We start from the raw sequence: 24,490 nt of genomic DNA on the forward strand, positions 1-24,490 counted from the left end.
CCAGGAATCTGGTTGACAAGGAAGGAGTTTATTCAGCTTACACTTCCACATTGCTGTTCATCACCAAATGAAGTCAGGACAGGAACTCACACAGGACAGAAACCTGGAGGCAGGAGCTGATGCAGAGGCCATGAAGGAATGCTGCTTACTGGATTTCTTCCTTTAACTTGCTCAGTTTGCTTTCTTATAGAACCCAGGACTACCAACCCAGGGATGGCACCACGAGAAAATGCCTTAGAGCTAGGTCTCATGGAGGTATTTCCACAAGGGAGGCTCCTTTCTCTGTGATAACTCCAGCTTGTTTCAAGTTGACACACAGAACCAGCCAGTATAACCATCATTGTGAAAGATAAAATGTTCACTGATGGTTTTCCCTATTCCCCCTTCTTCATACCTCTTGTGTATATTTGTCTAGGTATAGGTTTATAACTTCATATGTGTGTTTAGAGCACTTGAATGTGTTGGCTCATGTGCAAGTAGTAAAATGTCTCACATGTTATTTTGTCCTTGTTTTCTGAGACACTTGCCTTTAAGCTGGAGGTAAGAAATGTGGCCAGACCATTCTGCATTGGGCTACAAAAGAGTCTATATCCTTCTATTTCTATCCCCATAGGCATAACATATAGGTCACATTGAAATTCAAGGCTTTTATTTGTTCAGTAGATCTCAGCTCATCTGCTCATGTTTTCAGAACACGTATTTAGTTTAGTGAGCTCTCATTTCTGCTACAAGAAGGAAAGTTTTGATGGTTAGATTTTTATTTCATGATATCTCTCATGAGCATATTATACACCAGAGAGTACATGGACCTTTGTAGTGGTCAATCCTGTGCTGAAACTTTGTACAAGAGGCATAACCATCTGGAGAATGAGTATATTTTTTGTATTGTGGAATTTGTCAAACTTGTGGAAAATTACAAACTGAGGAAGACCATTGGTTATTATAAATTTCTATGATGATGAGCATCCAGTTGGTCCAGGAACTTTAGCTAAAAAGGATGTATTGTGACTTGTGTTAACATCTGAACTGTAGGTTTGGTGACTCAAAGGGCCATAGAAATGACTATGTTCTTTGCTGAGCCAATATTTCAACACAGAGGAGGTCTGGTGCTTTAGAGTTGTTATAAGGATCTGGTCTTGCCTATGGAATGGTATCCCTAATAGATTCTGTTATCTTGTTTCTCAGGAACACATTTCCCTCACATTGTCTCAGGTTACTTTTACCTTGAGAAAAGATGGCCAGAGATATGCCTCAGGTTCCCTTCTTCCAGAATCCTCAGTCTGAATATCCTGGTACCAAATGCTAGTTTACCATGACAATATATAATGAGGTAACAGTTTTCACAGACTTATCATTTCTAACATTTCCACGACCTCATGAGGAAGGCCATGAAAATTTTTCATTACTTGCTTAGAAGAATTTCCCAATCTTAGAAGCTCATAGGAAGATACTCCCTAAACACCATGGTACTCCACACTCATCATGACTTCTACTTACATTGTCATAGTTGTCTTGGATGTTTAGTGGCTAGGAGATACTGTCACTGCATGTCCCACCTGTTTGAGACAGGTGCCACAGGGACCATGGCATGGGAAGATAATGAGGCAGATGGGAAATGTAATAAATTTTCTTACCTGGACTGCAGAATGAGGTTTGTTGTGTCTTCATAGGATGGTCATGTGTACAGCTTCTCTGTCCATGCACTAGTGCATTGGGAACAATGATGTCAAAGGGTGGGGAGCTAATTACTCACATTCTGTAGATCAGTTGTGCAGAGGTTGTGTGCAGGCTGGTGGAGGCATCTGACAGGTAACAACGGGTTGTGCACACTGCTTCTTCTGGCCTGGGTCCTTCCTGCAGCTGTTATGCTGTACTGGGGTAAACACAGACCAATGGAATAAGAACCCTGGACCTGGGCCAGATGATCAGCATTCGAAAGAAGACAAAGGACTATGTTAGTGACATTGACACAGAAGGACTTAGCATAAAGCTGCCCTCTGGTATCATAGGTCTCCACAGAATTCCTCCCTTCCTAACCTGTGCTCTCTTTCACCGAAATTCCTTTCCTCTTTCCATCCACTTTCTACCCATAGTCTCCTGCTGTCTGCTTCTCATTCAACTTCTTCAGAATCCACATAAGCAGGATTGAGTAGGAAAGTTCCATCTGTGCTCAGATAGTTTAAAGTTCATGTCCTATAAATGGGTACAGCCTGTCAGTGGCAAGAGTGATTTTGGAAATGAAAGAGGAAATGGTTGGTGACCATGCCTACTCAGTTTCCTTGGGGATCCATTTTCCATTGTTGGTTATCCCTTACTTGGATATTGTATCTGTTCTACTCAGGGTGTGGAGGTAGAAACACAACCTGCTAAACAGGTGACTAATGTGTCTCCTTACCGACTTCCATTACCTTCTGATGTTCTTGTTTGATGCTATGGGTGTCTCCTGGGGCTGGGTTTTAGTAGATGATACCGTAAAGATTATATTCTTGCCATCTTCTGCTTTATATTGATAGTCCCCATGTACTATGGGTAGAAACTGGATGGAAAGAGGAATTTCGGTGAAAGGGAGCACAGGTTAGGAAGGGAGGAATTCTGTGGAGACCTATGATACCAGAGGGCAGATATTCTATTATCTGTTGGCTCGATAACAATGCGATTGACATCTACTTTCTGGTAGGTTCCCTCAATAACATCAATAACATTAATTTGTCCAGGGTTCTGTTTGTTGTCAGAGTCCTCCAAGGACAAAACTTCCAGAGATGTGTTACTAAGATAGTAATTCCTGTCTCCTCGATTTCATCCTCCATATGGGTGCCCTTGGATGTGTCAGCACAAGTCATTGTCCTCTGTCTCTGCAGTATTAGTACTTACTACATTTATACAACTATCATAGGTAAGCTGATATGTACAAATCAGGTGACCTTGACCTACAGACGCTCTTCCTACTTCTGTCATTTACCTGTTGCATGTCTTTTCTTGAGGCCACCCTTAATGTGGACAGAGCCAATTCACCCCATCTCCTGTTTAAAAGAAAGGGAGGGAGAGTGATAAGACATGCAGGTCTCTTGATTGTTTAGGCTTTTTGTTTGTTTGTTTTGAAGATTTACTATTTGCCCAGGGATATAATGTTGTTTTATTTTCTGGTAGAGTATATCATTCCTTACCAGAATATCTATAAAGTATGTTGTTCTCACTGTGCTAAAACTTTCCTCTCTCATGTGGCCCAGGGAATATATAGTGTTCACCAGGCTGGAAGTAGACTACTGTGTTTCACTGGATAATTATGCTAAATTTATATCACTCAGATCTGTGCATGAAAATGTGTGTGCCATATCTATTGCCTCAAAAGGTGGATAATAGAACCACCACAATATCCTAGAAGTTTAAAAAAAAAGAGCAGGCACGAGAGTTCTATACAAATATGTATGAATATAAATTTGTATATAAGAAATCCAAAGCCTATCTCTAGCATTGTAATGATGCATCATGTGGTCAGTGAAAAAAGAAAGAAAACAAAACAACCCAAAAAACCACCCAATCACAAAGCAGTTTTGAGAAAGCTAAGAAAGATCAGACCTGACACAGCTTCACTTTAGAGGTTGAATCAAAGTTTAAAGAAACAAAGAATTGGCTGATTGAGTGGATGAACAAATCTGAAAAAACCCTTAACGGAATTACCCAGAGTTGGCACAGATTATTGAAATGTGGGATATGATAGACACAGTAGGGTCCATGTGAACACTTGGCAACCTTGTACTGCAGAGGGTTTGATATCCTCAAAGAAAGAGATTGCTCATTTCACAAAACTGACCGCAACATTGATAAAGGAAGTGGCCAAACATGGATCATCGTTCCCATTCCTGTTGCTTCATCCTGGGTGTGATGATACATTCCTGGTCTTATGAGCATGTAAAGACACCAATATGAGTAAGGACTGAAAGAGCAATACAGTCATTCTCAACGATCTTTCCCAACAAGGACAGACGAGGACCAAGAGCTTGCACAGCAGCCCACTGCCCTGGAAGCCCTTACAGAGACTTTGACTTTTCAGAATTTTGATGCTGGCCACAGGGGTGTTGAAGCAGGGGCAACTACTGCAGGGAGCTCTAAGTACAGATCCTCGCCTTCTCACTTGAACACATAGGCTCGATGGCAGCGTTTGCTACCTGTGCAAGCTCATAAAATTCCATCTCCTAGGTGCTAAGCAACGTCTACTGCCCAAGGGCCAACCTGGCTGGCATTACTGTCTCTAGCCCTGTGGATGCCGGGAGTCCAGTACCACCAACCAAAGCCTCCAATTTCCTAAGCTGAAAAAGGTGAGCGTTGGGCCTAGCCTGCCACGTAAATTCACAGCGCCTCCTTCTGGCCACCAGTTTCCATGAAGGACGGTCTCTACAGGTCTTATTTAACGCCAGTATGGAGGGCATGAGTCCTGAGAAGTCTTTACGTAGTTGTTTGCTTGACTTGTTGTGAGTACCTAGCATGCACAGAGCAGGGTGTGAGGCATAGGCATGGTGTGGTAGAAAGGTGTCTGTCGCCTGAAGATCAGACCCCTGATAAGCCCTTGGCTTAAGTAGCAGCACCCAGAACAGTGTCTGGCATATTCTGGGTACTTCACCCGTTGGATGAAGGGTTTTCATGATTGTCTGTACTTACCAGTTCTACTGAGGATCCCCCCAACAGCTTGTATGCTCACACGAACTCCTTCCCCCCTGGATTTGCTGTTGGGATCACTGCGCTCGCGCCTTTGTGGCCAACGGTCGCTGCCCTAAGTCAGTTGGCTTTTGTTTTATGCAGCCTTTCCCTGGTGGGAGGGGCACTTTTGCACTCGAGGCCACGCTTTTGCACGTGACTTGATGAAGCGCCACGACTATAGTTGCAAATGGTGTGTCTATATCGAGCATGTATTTGTAAAAATATGTAAACACACACAAATGACCGGAGATAAATTTATCTTGTCAGCTTGACCTCTGTGATGAGAATGGCAAATATTTGACTATCCACCAGGACTCAAATACCACTACCCTCTGGAAAGATAGGACTGGAGGAGCCAGTCCAAGAGTGCCCAAACAGAGGGAAAGGGGACCAGCAGTGGCATTTAAGTACATGTAGTGTTTTGCAAATGTGTTTGTGTGTGTACGTGTATGTATGCACATGCACACGCGTGTTTTCATGTGTATATTTCTCATGCTTTAATTTTTTGTTGTTTTTTTCCCGTTTACTTTGGAGAGAGGAGAGAGGAGAAAGAGAGAGAGAGAGAGAGAGAGAGAGAGAGAGAGAGAGAGAGAGAGAGAGAGAGAACATGGAGGAGGGGGTTAAGAGATAGGCAGACAGTCCAGGCTGGGAATGGAAGCAGGATAACTTTAACGTGACAAGATAGAAGATAGAAAAACAGACTCAGAATGGACTAGCAAGGCCAAATGACACTTCTTCCTTCTGCTAAAAAAGGCTCTATACCCATCTCTAGAGACACTTGGCCTTCTGCTGCTGTTTGTCTCTGTACACACAGAGTCATCTCGGCACACAGAGCTTCCCCTGCCACGACAGGATTGCTCCCCGAGTTAAGGTTCCTAATTCACAGAATAAATCACTCTTCCTAGGTGCCAGGCTGAGAGGCTGGAACTACAAGAGCCTGCAGAGGTCACAGCCCCAAAGCTACCTTGCTAAGAGCTTTTGGAGCCCTGGTCTTCAGAATGGCAGTTCTTACCACCAGGGCAGGGTCTTCTTGCTGTTGTATCCTTCCCACTTGCTACTGACTTTGCTACATAGTATGTACTGGGTAACTAAAAGAGCACAGCATCTCTAGCCATTTTCTTAGCCAAGATGGCCTTTCACTCTCCTGGAATGTGGAATTGAAAAGCAATGCCAGTCTGCTGAAGGTTTCTGGTGGGCTGTGTACTGGCAAACCCACCCATCTCTCTTCGGTGGCAGCTGTGTGGCCTCCACTTCCAGTCTGTGTCTTTGGCCTAGCTGCACTGGTTCCTGTTAACTTCCTTCCTCCATCCCCTGCTGGTCAGGGGCCCATGTGGTCTCCCAATTAAGCTTCAAAAGGACACATTCTGGTTTTTACCCATGCTATTACTGGCCCTGTGGAGTATCCCTTTCTCTAGGCATCTCTTCTTGGCTACAATACTGTCTCCCTCCTCCCTGTACTTTCTGACCTAGTTCATCTGAGACCTCATGGCTTTTTAATTCATTCATGGCTCTTAGCCCTCCATGATTTTTGTTTTGTTGTGTTTTTTTTTTTCAGGTTAATGTTGGCTTTGACTGTATGTCTCACCCAAACCTTAGGAGTCGGGCTCTCTGTTCAACTGGTACCAGAAGCAACTCGTCCATGAGCAAACCTAACCCCTCCATAAGCTGGTTAATTATCATCTCTGATTTTTTTCTCCTCTGGAAGAGCACACATGTACAGTCTGAGATAAGAGCTGATATTTTTGCTTGTTGGTATGTGCTGTATCTCCTGCCCACAGGAGCCTCTGGTATATGGTGGCCATTCTGGAATATTTGTTTTGAAATGACTGGTACCACTTATAAGAGCAGCAGCTATCACCAGGGCAGTTTCCCTGTCCAAGCCCCACTCCCACAACACCCACCCCTGCTCCCATCCAGAGCAGACCAACATTTCTGTTTTAGGAGACTCCAAGTGGAACTGATGAGAGCTCTTTACCCCACAGGGAAATCCTTGAACCAAACTGGAAGAAGAGGAAAAGGCCTTTGTATCCTTAATCTTTCCGCACTGAGCTGGATCTGTATAGTTAATATGGAAAACTGTAACTGTGTAATAAGAAGGGGTGTGGGCCATGTGGGTGAGTGGAATTCCTTACAGTACTTTCTTTTAGATGTCTTAATTTACTCTCTTTGTATTTCGATAGATCCAGGTGTTTGGACAGAGCTGGTCTTGGTCCCCAGTCCCCTCTCTTCATATCTCTGAAACCACAGGTCTCTCCAGACTGAGCTGTGTCCAGGAAGTGACCAGGTTTCCCACCTCCTATCACATGCCTATCTCCTATCTGAAACACTTCCAGGAAGATGGCAGGGGGAAGGCTACCCTAGGCCAGAAAGCTCAGACCCAGAGATTGGGTGGGAGATGTTACTGACAGGGCGGGGAGGAGAAGACAAAATTCCAGAGACAAGAATCCCCTATGGAAACAGCCCACTGGGCTTTTAGCCTTCCATTTGGGTTCCACTAAAACCCGTGTGTGTGTGTGTGTGTGTGTGTGTGTGTGTGTGTGTGTGTGTGTGTGTGTTTCTGTTGTTCTTATGTCTGGGTTTATTTCAAAGGGGGAAATTATAAAGAAACATCTCTCTTCTCATTTTAACGGCAGCTTGTGCTTGGCAGGCTGTCATGTGGCCTGCCCTTCCTGGAGGTGAAAAATAGGGTGCTGGCATGAGTCCCAAGAGGTTCTAGGAGCCAGAGGTTCCAATGATGCTTGCTGACAGAATCCCAGGCCAGGGGATCTGACCCATGGTGTTTTCCTACCCACTATTGGCAACGTAGATAGCCAGACAGTATCCTTGATGGGTTGAGACCTAGAGGAAAGGACTGGGAAACTGAGGTAGCCCCTACCTGGTAAACATCCATACAGCCAGCTGAAGGGCAGCCTCCCCACAGCCATTGAGGACCTTCTTTGAGTAGCATTTGTAAGTATCCAGCCAAGTGAGGCTGGGTTTTGTCATGTAAAAAACCACAGCTGGTGGTGAACCTTCCTAAGGGTTCAAGTTCCAATCTAGACTGAGAAGCCACAGCATGACCTGGAGGCCTTGAACTTGACTTAGTCTCTACCCCCAAGAGACAAGAAGTCACAGGAGACTGGAAAAGAGGTCAGTAGAGGACTATAGGATTATTATGCTAAGAAAATTACAAAATAAGTTGATGAGTGTTGCTGCAGAGGTCAGCTTATGAAAAAAATGGATGCTAAAAGGGAAAGAAAAGAGGTGTCATTGTAACTTCTAGGTAAGGAATCTAAAAATAATTTCTGACCTTTGGCTTGGTGGTATATTCTGTGACAATAACAGAGTATCAGTATCAGAGACTGAAAAACTATTAGGCATCTAGTGCAAAGTCCACATCGTTCCTACTGATGCCTTTCCCATTTATGTGTACAGGTGTTTTGTCTGCATAGATGTTTTTGAACATCATATACATGCAGTACCTGTGAAGGCCACAGGAGGACAGTAGATCCACTGGAAAGGAAATCAGATGGCTGTGAGTGGCTAGGTGGGTGCTAGGGATCAAAACCAAGTTCTCTGGAAGAGAAGCTAGCACTCTTAACTGCTGAGCCATCTCTCAAAGCCTTCACTTTATAGGCGAGGAAACTGAGGCTCAAAGGAAACTGCTTGCCCAAGCCACAAAGTAAGTCAGTGGGTGGGCTAGTTCTGCAACAGAGTTCCATTTATTTAGTGTTGAATCACTTTGTGACAGCGTGTGAATGGACAGATCTGCATGAAGGGGATCTGAGAATTCCAGTAGATATGCCGCTCATATATATCCACTACGTAGACACTGGCCTTCAGATCCTGCCAGGAGAGACCATCAGTTCTTCCTAGTGGAGCAACCTAATATGGTCTTCGAGACTGTTGGGCATCAGGCTACAGGCAGAAAGCAGAGCTCAGTACCTCATCGTAGATAGGCCTGTTTTCAGACAGAGTTTGGTGCAGACACAAAAAGAGAACCCAGGCCCTAGGCTCTGGCCTTTATTAACCAGAGTAAGTTTTTGCAGGACTTCCCGGCTTCTCAGAATGGGCTCCACAATGAGGCAAGTGGTTCTGCTTAGAACAGCATGACTGCCCTCTGGTTGCCATACTCCTGATATCCCCAATACCAGCTCCACACTGCCCATCGGGGAGGCAGAGAGTGAAGAATGCCTCTTGCTAAGTGGATGAACACCCTACACTCTAGAAGAGACCAGCAGGGGACTGTAGAATACTAATGTGTAAAGCAACAAGCTTTTATAGGAGATGTTAGTCCAGGCTATACTAGAAGGAGGAGGAGGAAGAAGAGGAGGAGGAAGAAGGAGAGGAAGAAGAGGAGGAAGAGGGGGAGGAGGAGGGGGAGAAGGAGGGGGAGGGGGAAGAAGAGCTTCCAGCTTTTGCATTCCAGCTTCTAGATAAGGTTTCTAAAAATAATCCCTTGAATTGGGAATGGGGGCAGTATATCTTATAGTTCCAGCTAACCAGGAGGCTGAGGTGGGAAGAATCAACCCATCTGGGCAATAGAGCGAGACCTCATTAAAATAAAATCCTTAATTGGTATGGGTTTCTGTGGCTTCATGAATAATTAACCAATAATCAACAGCCCTTTGTCTAAGGTCTGTGTTTACAAAAATATTGTATTTATACCTCCTGGTTTATACTTCTTGTAATCCCATGTGGTGTCTATCAGTGTCCACATCTTAAAGATGAGTAGACTGAGGGTCAGAAAACCCAAGCAAGTTGCTCCAAGTTGCAATTTGGTAGTAGCCTCCTATCTACCCCCAGATCACAGAGTGCCTTCTGGGAAGTAGGCACACTAGGCTTGGGTTGCAGGTGGCAGTCAGTCATTTCTGTCACAGAATCATTGCTGAGTTGGGGAACTGGACCATAATGCAGCTCTCTCTCATCTTCCAGGGAGCAGAATTCTCTTCTGAAGTCGTATAGCACTGCCTGGTGAGCCTGATGCATTGAGGATGATTTGCATGTCAGATAGACACATGGCCTTGAATGACAGGCACGGAGTGCTGAGTTTGTCTATAGTCACCACCAGCTGTGTGGGCAGAGTGGAGAATAGAGCCCAGAAAAAGCACTGAAAAGTCTGAGCAAAGTACAAGAGCTCTGGGTTTTGTGCTGGTCTAACCCTCTGTATAATCTCCATGGTCAAGCACGAGGTAGAAGCCCTCTTGTTAAAAACGAATGAAAATTCTAGGGCAGCCTGTTGGCGCATGCCTTTAGGGAGGCAGAGGCAAGTAGATCTCTGAGTTCAAGTCCAGCCAAATCTACACATCAAGTTCCAGGACAGCCAGGGCTACCCAAAGAAACCATGTCTGGAAAGAGAGGGGACAGGCTGTCTCCTGCAGCTATTTAGAAACAGGCAAATGAAAATGACTCATACATAGTTGCAGAGTACAAGCTGGTAGCAACCCGGAAATCACCCACCATTGCCAGGCTCACAGATACAAAGGGGTCAAAGAGAGAAGTGGGACCCAGTAGGTTTCTTTCTATCTTTCTACCCCAGAACTGGCTTCAATGGAGTCCTACAGATTCTGCCCCCAGATTACCCCAGAAATCCCACTGCTCCATGCTTAGAAATTCAGTCTTACATCTCTTTTAAACTTTTAAACTACATTTTACATGTGTGGGATAGCACACAGGTAGAGGTCAGAGGGCAACTTGTTAGGTTGGTTCTTTCCTTTCCCTGCATGGGTTGTTGGGGATCAAGCTTGAACTGTCAGGCTTTGTGGCAAGCATCCTTACCTGCTGGACCCTATCGAACTTATTTTTCACTTGTTGAGACAAGACCTTGCTTTGTAATCTTGGCTATCTTGGAACTCCCTATATAGACTAGGCTAATCTCAAACTTACAGGAATCCACATGCTTCTTTCCCCAGGTGCTGGGTTACAAGCATGTGTCAGTACACAGGGCTCTACAGTACATCTTTTTCATTAATTTACTTATTTATTCATTTTACAATCTAATCACTGCCTCCCCATCCCAGTTCCCCCTCCTCTTTTAACCAAACTTTTTGTGTGGACAGGCCTCAAGAGCACACAGCACACACACACACACACACACACACACACACACACACACACACACTGCCCCCCCTCAGTTCAGCATTCAGTTTTGTTTCCAGACTGTCCCCCTTCCCTCCCTCTCTTCCCCCTCTCGTCCTGCCATGACAGAGTAGCAGTGTCTCATAGTCGTCTGCAGGGTCTCTTGGGGTGAAGCTGGACCCCACAGACATCTTTGAGGGTGGGGCTTGAGTGCTAATGGATAGCTATGTATAGTGGCTTGGTGGAAAGACATTCAGTTTTCGGGGGGTTAAAACTTTACTGTCTCTCTTCTTTTCCTCTCCTAGGGTTTTAGACCCAAGTATTCTCTAGTAAATTGACAATAAAATCCCATTCAAGAGTATTCCAAGGATCATGTAGGAGGGCCTTTTAGACCATAGGCATGGGCAAGAAGCAGGGCAGTTAGATTCACAGAGCCTGCATGACCCAGTGCTGATGGACACTTGTTCATACTTGACCCATTTCATCTTCACTGCAGATAATACTCCATGAGGTTCTGAGCCAGCCCGAAGCCATAAACCCAGAAAGCAATAGCGCCCACACAAGAATTTACTAATGCCGGCATGACCTGTTACAAGGGCACCTTTGGGCTTTGCTGCTCTGGACATGATGTGGACTCCCACAAAAGACTGAAACATTCAGGAAGCCAAACATCCAGAGGAGAGAAAGCAGGCATTGTGAGGTAGGCAGGTTGTGGTCACTGTGGGGCCCAGTTTCTGGCTAGCTCTGCCCATCCTAGGATACACTGGCTGCCTCACATTTAGCTCTGCCCATGATCTCTGCAACCATGTTTTCAAGGATGACGTAACAACCCAGTGTACCAATGGTCCTCCTTCATTTTTCCTGTTAAGCAGATTTAAAAATGAACCAAGAATCTTGGCTGCCATTAATTTCACAGCTTTACAACATTTTGCATTCTTTTTATTTATTTTATTTTTCTTGAGTCACTTTTAAATCCCTTATGATTCCCTTATTTCTCTATTGGGGAATTCTCCTCTCTCCTGAATACCCCATCCCCCAGAAAACTTTAAATAATGCAACAAATTCTCGTTTCATTCCCTTTTTGTTTCTAAATGGATTTTTCTCCACAGAACATCCCTGAGAATTACATATGTCAGACACTTCCCTGGGTGCCCCTTAGTCCTCACACTGATCTACCCTTCTCCAGCCACTCCTCCTCCTCAATCACACTCTGCTCTTTTAATTGCTGCTTCCCTTGTCATACTTGAGGCTTGTCCCTCCTGTCAGTCTGTCTCCCTTAGATGCCAATTCTTTTTTCCATTGCTGAGAATTCATTAAGATACTCAAGACTCCTGCACATCTGCACCCTCCATGCTGAATCATCCTAGTCTGTGTAGGATGTTCCTTCAGATGCTGACAGGAGCAGAGGACCAGGGGAGTCTGCTCAAGTGCAGATTAAGGCATTGCTGTAGAGTTGTGGGTCCCATGGTCCAGCTGACACCTGCAGCCTCATGGCAGAGCCTCTCTAAGACTGGACTGATGCCCTTCCTAACTGCCTCCCTGGCCAGCCCAATGGGTCCCTGGGACTGTCTTTTGTTTTATGCATTTCTGTTTTGTAGGCTGGTCCTATAAACCATCAGGGTCACCTGCAATTGTTCCTCAGGTGTCTGCTGGGCCTGTGGGCACAGCTGGAAAAGAGTTGAGCAGGAGGCCAAGGGAAGTGACCCAATGACTAAAAAGTCAATGAGGTTATAACTCTCTGGTATGCTCTTAGCAGAAGGCTGAGCTACTCAGCACATAGAAGAGCTGCCTGAAAGTTGTCACCCATCTTGTTTGGGTTTTGACTTTTAGATGGGTATGTAGGTAAGTACCAGAGAAGGTCGTTTGCTATGAGAGGCTTAATCAAAAACATGGGAGTCTTGACAGTTTCTAGGAAAGAATGATCTGATTGTAGCTAACTGCCTCACCCAGGCAGGTCACATGGTCCTTGTGATAGGGTCTATTATGAGACAATTGAGACGATTGGCTATGGGGACAATTCTGTTGTTATCATACAGATAAACACACACACACACACACACACACACACACACAGGAGGAGGGGACAGGGAGGGGAAGAGAGAGATATCATTCATTTGCTCATTCATTTCTTGCCTCATTCTAAAAAGAGACTTAAGGCAAGAGACACGGCTGGAAAATGGACACAGAGAAAATTATTCTGAAATTCTAATTTGAAAGATAAAGTCTGAGATGGTCTTAAGTGGGAGTAAGGCAGTAGACAGGGGGCTAGTCTATAAAACTAGGAGACGCAGCCTTCAGGATGAGGAGGCAAAAGACACCTTGGATGGAGACGGGAGCATGTGGGGAAGGGAGAGGCAGATAGCGCCGCATTCTTCTGTCCAGCCTCAGTGGTTGCTCCAGGCACAATGGAATTGATGTTCCTAAAAGCCCAGAATCCCAACTAGGATGGCAGGCTCTGAAGCACAGAAATGGTTCAAAAACTCTGATATGTTGAGCTTTGCAGTGACTCTGACCCCTCCTTGCTGTATATCACTTTCATAGACCCGTGACCGTCTATTTTACACCTCCTTTAATAGGATGTGGGCAATAGCAACATGAAGGAGCGGCCTGGAAAAGTCTTCCTGTCCATCATAACCCCCCACCCCCGCATCCTGAAAAGCTCTGGTTAAAAAACACTTTTTTGCCACGGGCAATCAGTGCCTTCTTAATCGTATGGAAAATGTGTGTCTATGCCTCTTAGAAAAAGCTGCTCTTTTCTTTTCATTGCTCTGGAAAGAGCCAGCTGAGTCCTTATAGCTGTTTCCGGTGTCTCCCAAGCCCCTGCTTCTAACCAGTTTACAGTTCCCACGTCCCTGCTAGGCAGACATTCATGTCTCCTCTCCAGGAGAACTCTGTCTGTCTGGTGGTAGTAGTTCCGAGTGGTCACAAGCTCATGAAGTGGCAGTTTTATCAGCTGGAGTGGGTCCCGGGGAGGCAGGGCCAATCCTGTTCCTCTGAGGAGGACAACGATAAAAGTGGAAGTGGAGATGGAGGAGCTTGGCTGTGGGGTAGCTGGGTTGTATGGAAGGGGATGTATGGGGTGAAGCAGGAGGATGACGCTGGAGGTGGAGGGGTGGTGGTACCCGGGCAGAGAAGGCCTTGAGGTCTGGTGAAGAAGACTGGCCGGTATTCATCCACACCAAGGAAAAATGGCAGGAAATTCAAGAGTTCAGGGATCAGGTAAAGTCCAGTGTGAGAAGTAAACTCTCGGACTGGACATTTGCCTTAGGAATTAAAGGGATGGATAAATGAGATGGAAAGGCCTGGGCCGTAGGAGGAAGTCAGCCCAGACTCAGGAAGATCTGAAGCTTATAAGGGGGAAAGTGTCCCCTTAATAGGTAGCATAAGCCCCACACCCTCGGATCCCGGCCCGCAGCAGCTCTCTGCTCCCAGACCCGGTGAGAGAGAGACCCAACCGCCTGGTCAGGTGGGCACTCCTGAGGCTGCAGAGCGGAAGAGACCACCAACACTGCTCACCCCTGCCCACATCCCTGGCCCAAGAGGAAACTGTATAAGGCCTCTGGGCTCCCGTGGGGGAGGGCCCAAGAGCGGCAGGACCCCTGCCAGAGACACCGCCGGACCCTGAAGGAAACAGACCGGATAAACAGTTCTCTGCACCCAAATCCCGTGGGAGGGAGAGCTAAACCTTCAGAGAGGCAGACAAGCCTGGGAAACCAGAAGAGACTGCTCCCTGCACACACATCTCGGACGCCAGAGGAAAAAGCCAAAGACCATCTGGAACCCTGGTACACTGAAGCTCCCGGAAGGGGCGGCACAGGTCTTCCTGGTTGCTGCCCCTGCAGAGAGCCCCTGGGCAGCACCCCACGAGCGAACCTGAGCCTCGGGACCACAGGTAAGACCAAATTTTCTGCTGCAAGAAAGCTGCCTGGTGAACTCAAGACACAGGCCCACAGGAACAGCTGAAGACCTGTAGAGAGGAAAAACTACACGCCCGAAAGCAGAACACTCTGTCCCCATAACTGACTGAAAGAGAGGAAAACAGGTCTACAGCACTCCTGACACACAGGCTTATAGGACAGTCTAGCCACTGTCAGAAATAGCAGAACAAAGTAACACTAGAGATAATCTGATGGCGAGAGGCAAGCGCAGGAACCCAAGCAACAGAAACCAAGACTACATGCCATCATCGGAGCCCAATTCTCCCACCAAAACAAACATGGAATATCCAAACACACCAGAAAAGCAAGATCTAGTTTCAAAATCATATTTGATCATGATGCTGGAGGACTTCAAGAAAGACATGAACACACTTAGGGAAACACAGGAAAACATTAATAAACAAGTAGAAGCCTACAGAGAGGAATCGCAAAAATCCCTGAAAGAATTCCAGGAAAACACAATCAAACAGTTGAAGGAATTAAAAATGGAAATAGAAGCAATCAAGAAAGAACACATGGAAACAACCCTGGATATAGAAAACCAAAAGAAGAGACAAGGAGCTGTAGATACAAGCTTCACCAACAGAATACAAGAGATGGAAGAGAGAATCTCAGGAGCAGAAGATTCCATAGAAATCATTGACTCAACTGTCAAAGATAATGTAAAGCGGAAAAAGCTACTGGTCCAAAACATACAGGAAATCCAGGACTCAATGAGAAGATCAAACCTAAGGATAATAGGTATAGAAGAGAGTGAAGACACCCAGCTCAAAGGACCAGTAAATATCTTCAACAAAATCATAGAAGAAAACTTCCCTAACCTAAAAAAAGAGATACCCATAGACATACAAGAAGCCTACAGAACTCCAAATAGATTGGACCAGAAAAGAAACACCTCCCGTCACATAATTGTCAAAACACCAAACGCACAAAATAAAGAAAGAATATTAAAAGCAGTAAGGGAAAAAGGTCAAGTAACATATAAAGGGAGACCTATCAGAATCACACCAGACTTCTCGCCAGAAACTATGAAGGCCAGAAGATCCTGGACTGATGTTATACAGACCCTAAGAGAACACAAATGCCAGCCCAGGTTACTGTATCCAGCAAAACTCTCAATTAACATTGATGGAGAAACCAAGATATTCCATGACAAAACCAAATTTACACAATATCTTTCTACAAATCCAGCACTACAAAGGATAATAAATGGTAAAGCCCAACATAAGGAGGCAAGCTATACCCTAGAAGAAGCAAGAAACTAATCGTCTTGGCAACAAAACAAAGAGAATGAAAGCACACAAACATAAACTCACATCCAAATATGAATATAACGGGAAGCAATAATCACTATTCCTTAATATCTCTCAATATCAATGGCCTCAACTCCCCAATAAAAAGACATAGATTAACAAACTGGATACGCAACGAGGACCCTGCATTCTGCTGCCTACAGGAAACTCACCTCAGAGACAAAGACAGACACTACCTCAGAGTGAAAGGCTGGAAAACAACTTTCCAAGCAAATGGTCAGAAGAAGCAAGCTGGAGTAGCCATTCTAATATCAAATAAAATCAATTTTCAATTAAAAGTCATCAAAAAAGATAAGGAAGGACACTTCATATTTATCAAAGGAAAAATCAACCAAGATGAACTCTCAATCCTAAATATCTATGCCCCAAATACAAGGGCACCTACATACGTAAAAGAAACCTTACTAAAGCTCAAAACACACATTGCACCTCACACAATAATAGTGGGAGATTTCAACACCCCACTCTCATCAATGGACAGATCATGGAAACAGAAATTAAACAGTGATGTCGACAGACTAAGAGAAGTCATGAGCCAAATGGACTTAACGGATATTTATAGAACATTCTATCCTAAAGCAAAAGGATATACCTTCTTCTCAGCTCCTCATGTTACTTTCTCCAAAATTGACCATATAATTGGTCAAAAAACGGGCCTCAACAGGTACAGAAAGATAGAAATAATCCCATGCGTGCTATCGGACCACCACGGCCTAAAACTGGTCTTCAATAACAATAAGGGAAGAATGCCCACATATACGTGGAAATTGAACAATGCTCTACTCAATGATAACCTGGTCAAGGAAGAAATAAAGAAAGAAATTAAAAACTTTTTAGAATTTAATGAAAATGAAGATACAACATACTCAAACTTATGGGACACAATGAAAGCTGTGCTAAGAGGAAAACTCATAGCGCTGAGTGCCTGCAGAAAGAAACAGGAAAGAGCATATGTCAGCAGCTTGACAGCACACCTAAAAGCTCTAGAACAAAAAGAAGCAAATACACCCAGGAGGAGTAGAAGGCAGGAAATAATCAAACTCAGAGCTGAAATCAACCAAGTAGAAACAAAAAGGACCATAGAAAGAATCAACAGAACCAAAAGTTGGTTCTTTGAGAAAATCAACAAGATAGATAAACCCTTAGCCAGACTAACGAGAGGACACAGAGAGTGTGTCCAAATTAACAAAATCAGAAATGAAAAGGGAGACATAACTACAGATTTGGAGGAAATTCAAAAAATCATCAGATCTTACTATAAAAACCTATATTCAACAAAATTTGAAAATCTTCAGGAAATGGACAATTTCCTAGACAGGTACCAGGTATCGAAGTTAAATCAGGAACAGATAAACCAGTTAAACAACCCCATAACTCCTAAGGAAATAGAAGCAGTCATTAAAGGTCTCCCAACCAAAAAGAGCCCAGGTCCAGACGGGTTTAGTGCAGAATTCTATCAAACTTTCATAAAAGACCTCATACCAATATTATCCAAACTATTCCACAAAATTGAAACAGATGGAGCACTACCGAATTCCTTCTACGAAGCCACAATTACTCTTATACCTAAACCACACAAAGACACAACAAAGAAAGAGAACTTCAGACCATTTCCCTTATGAATATCGACGCAAAAATACTCAATAAAATTCTGGCAAACCGAATCCAAGAGCATATCAAAACAATCATCCACCATGATCAAGTAGGCTTCATCCCAGGCATGCAGGGATGGTTTAATATACGGAAAACCATCAACGTGATCCATTATATAAACAAACTGAAAGAACAGAACCACATGATCATTTCATTAGATGCTGAGAAAGCATTTGACAAAATTCAACACCCCTTCATGATAAAAGTCCTGGAAAGAATAGGAATTCAAGGCCCATACCTAAACATAGTAAAAGCCATATACAGCAAACCAGTTGCTAACATTAAACTAAATGGAGAGAAACTTGAAGCAATCCCACTAAAATCAGGGACTAGACAAGGCTGCCCACTCTCTCCCTACTTATTCAATATAGTTCTTGAAGTTCTAGCCAGAGCAATCAGACAACAAAAGGAGATCAAAGGGATACAGATCGGAAAAGAAGAGGTCAAAATATCACTATTTGCAGATGACATGATAGTATATTTAAGTGATCCCAAAAGTTCCACCAGAGAACTACTAAAGCTGATAAACAACTTCAGCAAAGTGGCTGGGTATAAAATTAACTCAAATAAATCAGTTGCCTTCCTCTATACAAAAGAGAAACAAGCCGAGAAAGAAATTAGGGAAACAACACCCTTCATAATAGACCCAAATAATATAAAGTACCTCGGTGTGACTTTAACCAAGCAAGTAAAAGATCTGTACAATAAGAACTTCAAGACACTGAGGAAAGAAATTGAAGAAGACCTCAGAAGATGGAAAGATCTCCCATGCTCATGGATTGGCAGAATTAATATAGTAAAAATGACCATTTTACCAAAAGCAATCTACAGATTCAATGCAATCCCCATCAAAATACCAATCCAATTCTTCAAAGAGTTAGACAGAACAATTTGCAAATTCATCTGGAATAACAAAAAACCCAGGATAGCTAAAGCTATCCTCAACAATAAAAGGACTTCAGGGGGAATCACTATCCCTGAACTCAAGCAGTATTACAGAGCAATAGTGATAAAAACTGCATGGTATTGGTACAGAGACAGACAGATAGACCAATGGAATAGAATTGAAGACCCAGAAATAAACCCACACACCTATGGTCACTTGATTTTTGACAAAGGAGCCAAAACCATCCAATGGAAAAAAGATAGCATTTTCAGCAAATGGTGCTGGTTCAACTGGAGGGCAACATGTAGAAGAATGCAAATCGATCCATGCTTATCACCCTGTACAAAGCTTAAGTCCAAGTGGATCAAGGACCTCCACATCAAACCAGACACACTCAAACTAATAGAAGAAAAACTAGGGAAGCATCTGGAACACATGGGCACTGGAAAAAATTTCTTGAACAAAACACCAATGGCTTATGCTCTAAGATCAAGAATCGACAAATGGGATCTCATAAAACTGCAAAGCTTCTGTAAGGCAAAGGACACTGTGGTTAGGACAAAACGGCAACCAACAGATTGGGAAAAGATCTTTACCAATCCTACAACAGATAGAGGCCTTATATCCAAAATATACAAAGAACTCAAGAAGTTAGACCGCAGGGAAACAAATAACCCTATTAAAAAATGGGGTTCAGAGCTAAACAAAGAATTCACAGCTGAGGAATGCCGAATGGCTGAGAAACACCTAAAGAAATGTTCAACATCTTTAGTCATAAGGGAAATGCAAATCAAAACAACCCTGAGATTTCACCTCACACCAGTGCGATTGGCTAAGATCAAAAACTCAGGTGACAGCAGATGCTGGCGAGGATGTGGAGAAAGAGGAACACTCCTCCATTGTTGGTGGGATTGCAGACTGGTAAAACCATTCTGGAAATCAGTCTGGAGGTTCCTCAGAAAATTGGACATTGAACTGCCTGAGGATCCAGCTATACCTCTCTTGGGCATATACCCAAAAGATGCCTCAACATATAAAAGAGACACGTGCTCCACTATGTTCATCGCAGCCTTATTTATAATAGCCAGAAGCTGGAAAGAACCCAGATGCCCTTCAACAGAGGAATGGATACAGAAAATGTGGTACATCTACACAATGGAATATTACTCAGCTATCAAAAACAACGAGTTTATGAAATTCGTAGGCAAATGGTTGGAACTGGAAAATATCATCCTGAGTGAGCTAACCCAATCACAGAAAGACATACATGGTATGCACTCATTGATAAGTGGCTGTTAGCCCAAATGCTTGAATTACCCTAGATCCCTAGAACAAACGAAACTCAAGACGGATGATCAAAATGTGAATGCTAGGGGCTGGGGATTTAGCTCAGTGGTAGAGCGCTTACCTAGGAAGCACAAGGCCCTGGGTTCGGTCCCCAGCTCCAAAAAAAAAAAAAGAACAAACAAAAAAAAAATTTAAAAAAAAAATGTGAATGCTTCACTCCTTCTTTAAATGAGGAAAAAGAATACCCTTGGCAGGGAAGGGAGAGGCAAAGATTAAAACAGACACTGAAGGAACACCCATTCAGAGCCTGCCCCACATGTGGCCCATGCATATACAGCCAGCCAATTAGACAAGATGGATGAAGCAAAGAAGTGCAGACCGACAGGAGCCGGATGTAGATCGCCCCTGAGAGACACAGCCAGAATACAGCAAATACAGATGCGAATGCCAGCAGCAAACCACTGAACTGAGAATAGGTCCCCTATTGAAGGAATCAGAGAAAGAACTGAAAGAGCTTGAAGGGGCTCGTGACCCCAAAAGTACAACAATGCCAAGCAACCAGAGCTTCCAGGGACTAAGCCACTACCTAAAGACTATACATGGACTGACCCTGGACTCTGACCCCATAGGTAGCAATGAATATCCTAGTAAGAGCACCAGTGGAAGGGGAAGCCCTGCGTCCTGCTAAGACTGAACCCCCAGTGAACTAGTCTATGGGGGGAGGGCGGCAATGGGGGGAGGGTTGGGAGGGGAACACCCATAAGGAAGGGGAGGGGGGAGGGGGATGTTTGCCCGGAAACCGGGAAAGGGAATAACACTCGAAACGTATATAAGAAATACTCAAGTTAATAAAAAAAAAAAAAATAGGTAGCATAGGCTGTCACTTGAGATTCCTTGTGGATTCCTGACAAGGGACTAGTGGCTAGACTACTACTGTTGACTAGCATAAGAGCAGCAGAGAGGTTTTCCAGAAGGCCCCCAGGCCTCAGGAAATGGTAAACTGAGGCAGATAAGGGTTAATGCGTTCTGAAATATTAATCATCCCTGTATTTAATGCAGGGTGAAATGAGATAAATTATTCACATCACTCAGTGTCATAAAAAGGCTGATGATGCCATATCAGGCCTCTTTAGCTGCATTTTACACATAGGTCTTCTTCCTATCCCTCTTGTTTAATTGTTTTCAGAACATCTGGCTTAAATTGGTATTTCATGTCTCTGTTCTTTATCTTCTGCCAAAATAAATTAGATCATACATTCACTTCATGACTTTCTGACATTTCCCATATTTGTACCTTCATACAAACACATCTAGGAAGAACTAGGGACTGAGGAATCAGGCTCGGCAGAAAGGTGGGACCGTTTTCCATGCTCAGGACTTCCAATCTTCCAGCAAGAGGGCTGGCTCTGCACAGGGGCTACAGGATGTCTATTTGTGAGACACTCTGAATTAGTAGTGATTTGTGGGAATTAGATCGCAAAGATATCTGTGCAGAGGTACCCACAGTCCTCCAGGGTGTCTGCAAAATGGATCTCAATGAATGGGGCTTTTTATAGCCTTTCCACTCTTGGGCAGCCTTTCAGTGGCCCAGTCCACAGCAGTTTCCCACAATGGCTGAACTTCTGCTCTTCTTTACCAGGCACTGAGCCCCAGAAGGGAATGGACTCTGAGAGTAGGACTCTTGAGGAGGGTCCGTGGGCTCTGCACTAACGTCAGTGGTGAAACACTAAGAATGTGTGAGAAAGGAGAAACAAATTAAGGCAGGATTGAGGGGGAAAAGCACAGAAGGAAGGGATGGAGAACTAGCCAGCAGACAGAGCGTAAGAGAATTAAGCCAGAGGGAAGCAGAGTCTCTGGAGAAAGGTAAACGGGTCAGGGGAGCAGCTGGTCGGGAATAAGAGTCTGGGAGAGAGGGTCAGGCTTCTCAGAAAGCAAAAGGAGCAAGACAGATGGAACTAAGGGAAAAATCAGGAGAGTCAGGGAGTGTGAGGGAGGCAGAGTCTCCATGTCCTGCAGTGAGCTAAGCTAAGTGGAGGGCAAGTTGTCTTACACATGCACACACCCACATACACACACACTTCTTACTATGTTATTTGTGAGACTCTGCAAACCCAAATTGCCTCCTTCTCACCTACTGGAGCTCTTCTCTGTGTCCCCTGTCTTCCCCTTCAATTCTTAGGGGTAATTGAAAATGAGTCAGATGTGGACTTGCAACATGCTAAAGAACTGGTGGGCTCCTTCTGTTTCACAGTGGGGTTCCAGTCCTCTGGGTTGCACACTCAGCATGCCCACTGAAGTCTGACAGTGGCCCTGGCTGGATGTTAACTCCTGTGGTTGGAAGCTGCCATGTAGAAGCAGCTAGGCCAAACAAAGAACTCTTTTTTGTTTGCTTGCTTGTTTGTTTAAAACAGGCTGTCAGGAAATTTACACTGTAAAAAGTTATGTATATATATAAATCCAATTTACTGGTGAGAACTAAATGAATAAAGTACTTGTTTGGGGATTGAATCTAATGCTTTGTCCAAATTCGACTCCCAAAAGCCGCACTTCCAGATGTTAAGGGACCCTGCTCCCAGCTGGCAAGAATTGCCATACAGTCAATGGCTGGATAAGCGGATGGAGGCAAGACTTTTAGATTGTGTGGGCAAGGCACCAAGGAGAAGAAGAACAGACAAAATCACCATGATGGGAAAACAAAGAGAGCAGACTTAAGGGCTTATCAGCATGTAAAAATCTGGGAAAGTGGCCCCTATTGGATCTGGGACAGTGGAGATGAAATGTAGATTTTAAAACACATTAACTCAGAGATATCAGAGGGGAGTGCATGCTAGCTGTGTAGAGGGTTTAGCACTGCTCAGTCATTGAGCTAGTTTGGTGTATCAAAATTAGCAGCTGGATGTGTGTGTGTGTGTGTGTGTGTGTGTGTGTGTGTGTGTGTGTATGTGTGTATGTGCATATGTGTACGTTCATGCTTATGTGGGTGCATATGCATGTATGAAAGCCAGAACAAGCCTAGATATCATTCCTCAGAAACAATGTCTACCTTATTTTTGAGACAGGGTTTCTTTTGAGCCTTGAACTCATTAAATAGGACAGGGAGACTCAAACTGGAATTTCAAGCACACATTATCATGTGTGCAGCTGCTTTAAAAAATGGATTCTGGGATTGAATTCTGATCCTCAAGTGCTTTAGTGACTGAGCCATCTCCTTGACCCCAGACTTTCATTTTAGATGGTCTGGTTGGCATTCAGAATACTTGTTATATTTTCTAGCCTACATTGAAGCTAACTGTGGGACAGTATTTAGCAAGGAGGTTTGGCACATGTAATTTTAGGAAGTCTTAGAAAGGAGGACCCTTCTTTGCTAATCGTATCTGAAATGACTACTGGAAGGCTGGCCAGGAGGCTCAGTGGGTAGAGGAGTTTATTTGTACACTGAGAGCCTGAGTTTTACCTTTCACCCACCTCCCCATGACATGGCAGGAGACCAACTTTCTGACATTCAAAGCACAGGTGCACCTGAACCCTTACAGACTTACACAAATACATACTAAATAAATAAACAAAAAGAAATAAATTTCCCCAGAGACTCTACCTGCTGCACATGCATCAGGAAAATGAAAAGGTAATCTCTTCTTGTGTGTGGTCTGAGTTCATGTGCTGAGCAAGCGAATGTAGCATTAAAACAAAGGGGAGTCACTTCCCAGGCCAGCTTGTCAAAGACTTCGGCTTGTCTCACTCACATTCTTGCTAGTTCTTTCTGCTTGCATGCACGAAGTTACCAGGTAGTGAGTTGCTTTATGGAGACGCCCATGCCACAAGGATCTGAGTACACCTTTGGCCAATGGTGAGTGAGGATTGGAGGCCAACTCATTGCAGCAAGCAGGATCTTGCTAGAAACTGGGTGTCTTGGAAGCAGATCCTTCCCAACATGAGAAGCTGGGCTGATACCTTGAATGCTAATATAGGACAAAGCCTGAGTCAGAGAACCAAGTTAAATTATGCTTGGATTTCCTACCCAAAGGAACTGTGGGATGATGTAAATGATCATCATAAGCCTCTAGGTTTGACAGGCTGCACATTGATCATAAACTTTTCCTAACTAGTTTGAAAACAGACATGATGGTTGGGGTAGGCATCTTGAGCTATGAAACTGATTTAACTAAGGCCCTGCATGGACTAATAGTAAACAAGAGAAGGGAACACTGCTATCATTTTGAATGTTTTTTCTCAGCTGACTAATTTTTTAAATTTGTGTTAACAAAGTAATGTGTCCTTTTTGCAAGCAAAGCACTCTCATGCAGAATGGTAAGGCAGGTCTGATTTACTGACGATGTGCATATTGTTGCCCACTTTCTCCCTGGGACTTTCGTTGTTTAATTCCAAACTCTCTGTTATCTCTGCCCTTTGTTCTTTAGCCGAGAGCCATGCCTCATATCCCTTTCCAACCTTTTTCTGTCACCAAGTTCTGGCAGTGGTCCCAAGACACCAGGCTGAGGTTTTCCTTGTAGGGGTGTAGGTGGGGTAAAATGTGCTCATTCTGAAAATATCAGACTTTTGAAAATATTAGTTGGGGAAATTCTTGAAAGCTTTGAGCAATCTTAGTTTTAACTGAGTGGCCTGTGGCTGCAGCCTACTCTGCTCTGAGTGGAAGATTGTTG

General features: G+C 44.1%; 1 long non-coding RNA gene across 1 annotated transcript; it reads right to left on the reverse strand.

Moving 5' to 3' along the window:
- Nucleotides 1–876: 876 nt before the first annotated feature.
- Nucleotides 877–4,775, reverse strand: LOC102549474 (uncharacterized). The gene is given in 3 exon segments (NR_190576.1): nt 877–1,873; nt 2,960–3,020; nt 4,657–4,775. It is a non-coding gene; the product is annotated as an uncharacterized LOC102549474 (long non-coding RNA).
- Nucleotides 4,776–24,490: the final 19,715 nt, after the last annotated feature.

The sequence above is a fragment of the Rattus norvegicus genome, chromosome 2 (assembly GCF_021556685.1).
Source record: "Rattus norvegicus strain SHRSP/BbbUtx chromosome 2, alternate assembly SHRSP_T2T, whole genome shotgun sequence".
In the NCBI taxonomy this organism is placed as follows: Eukaryota; Metazoa; Chordata; class Mammalia; order Rodentia; family Muridae; genus Rattus; species Rattus norvegicus.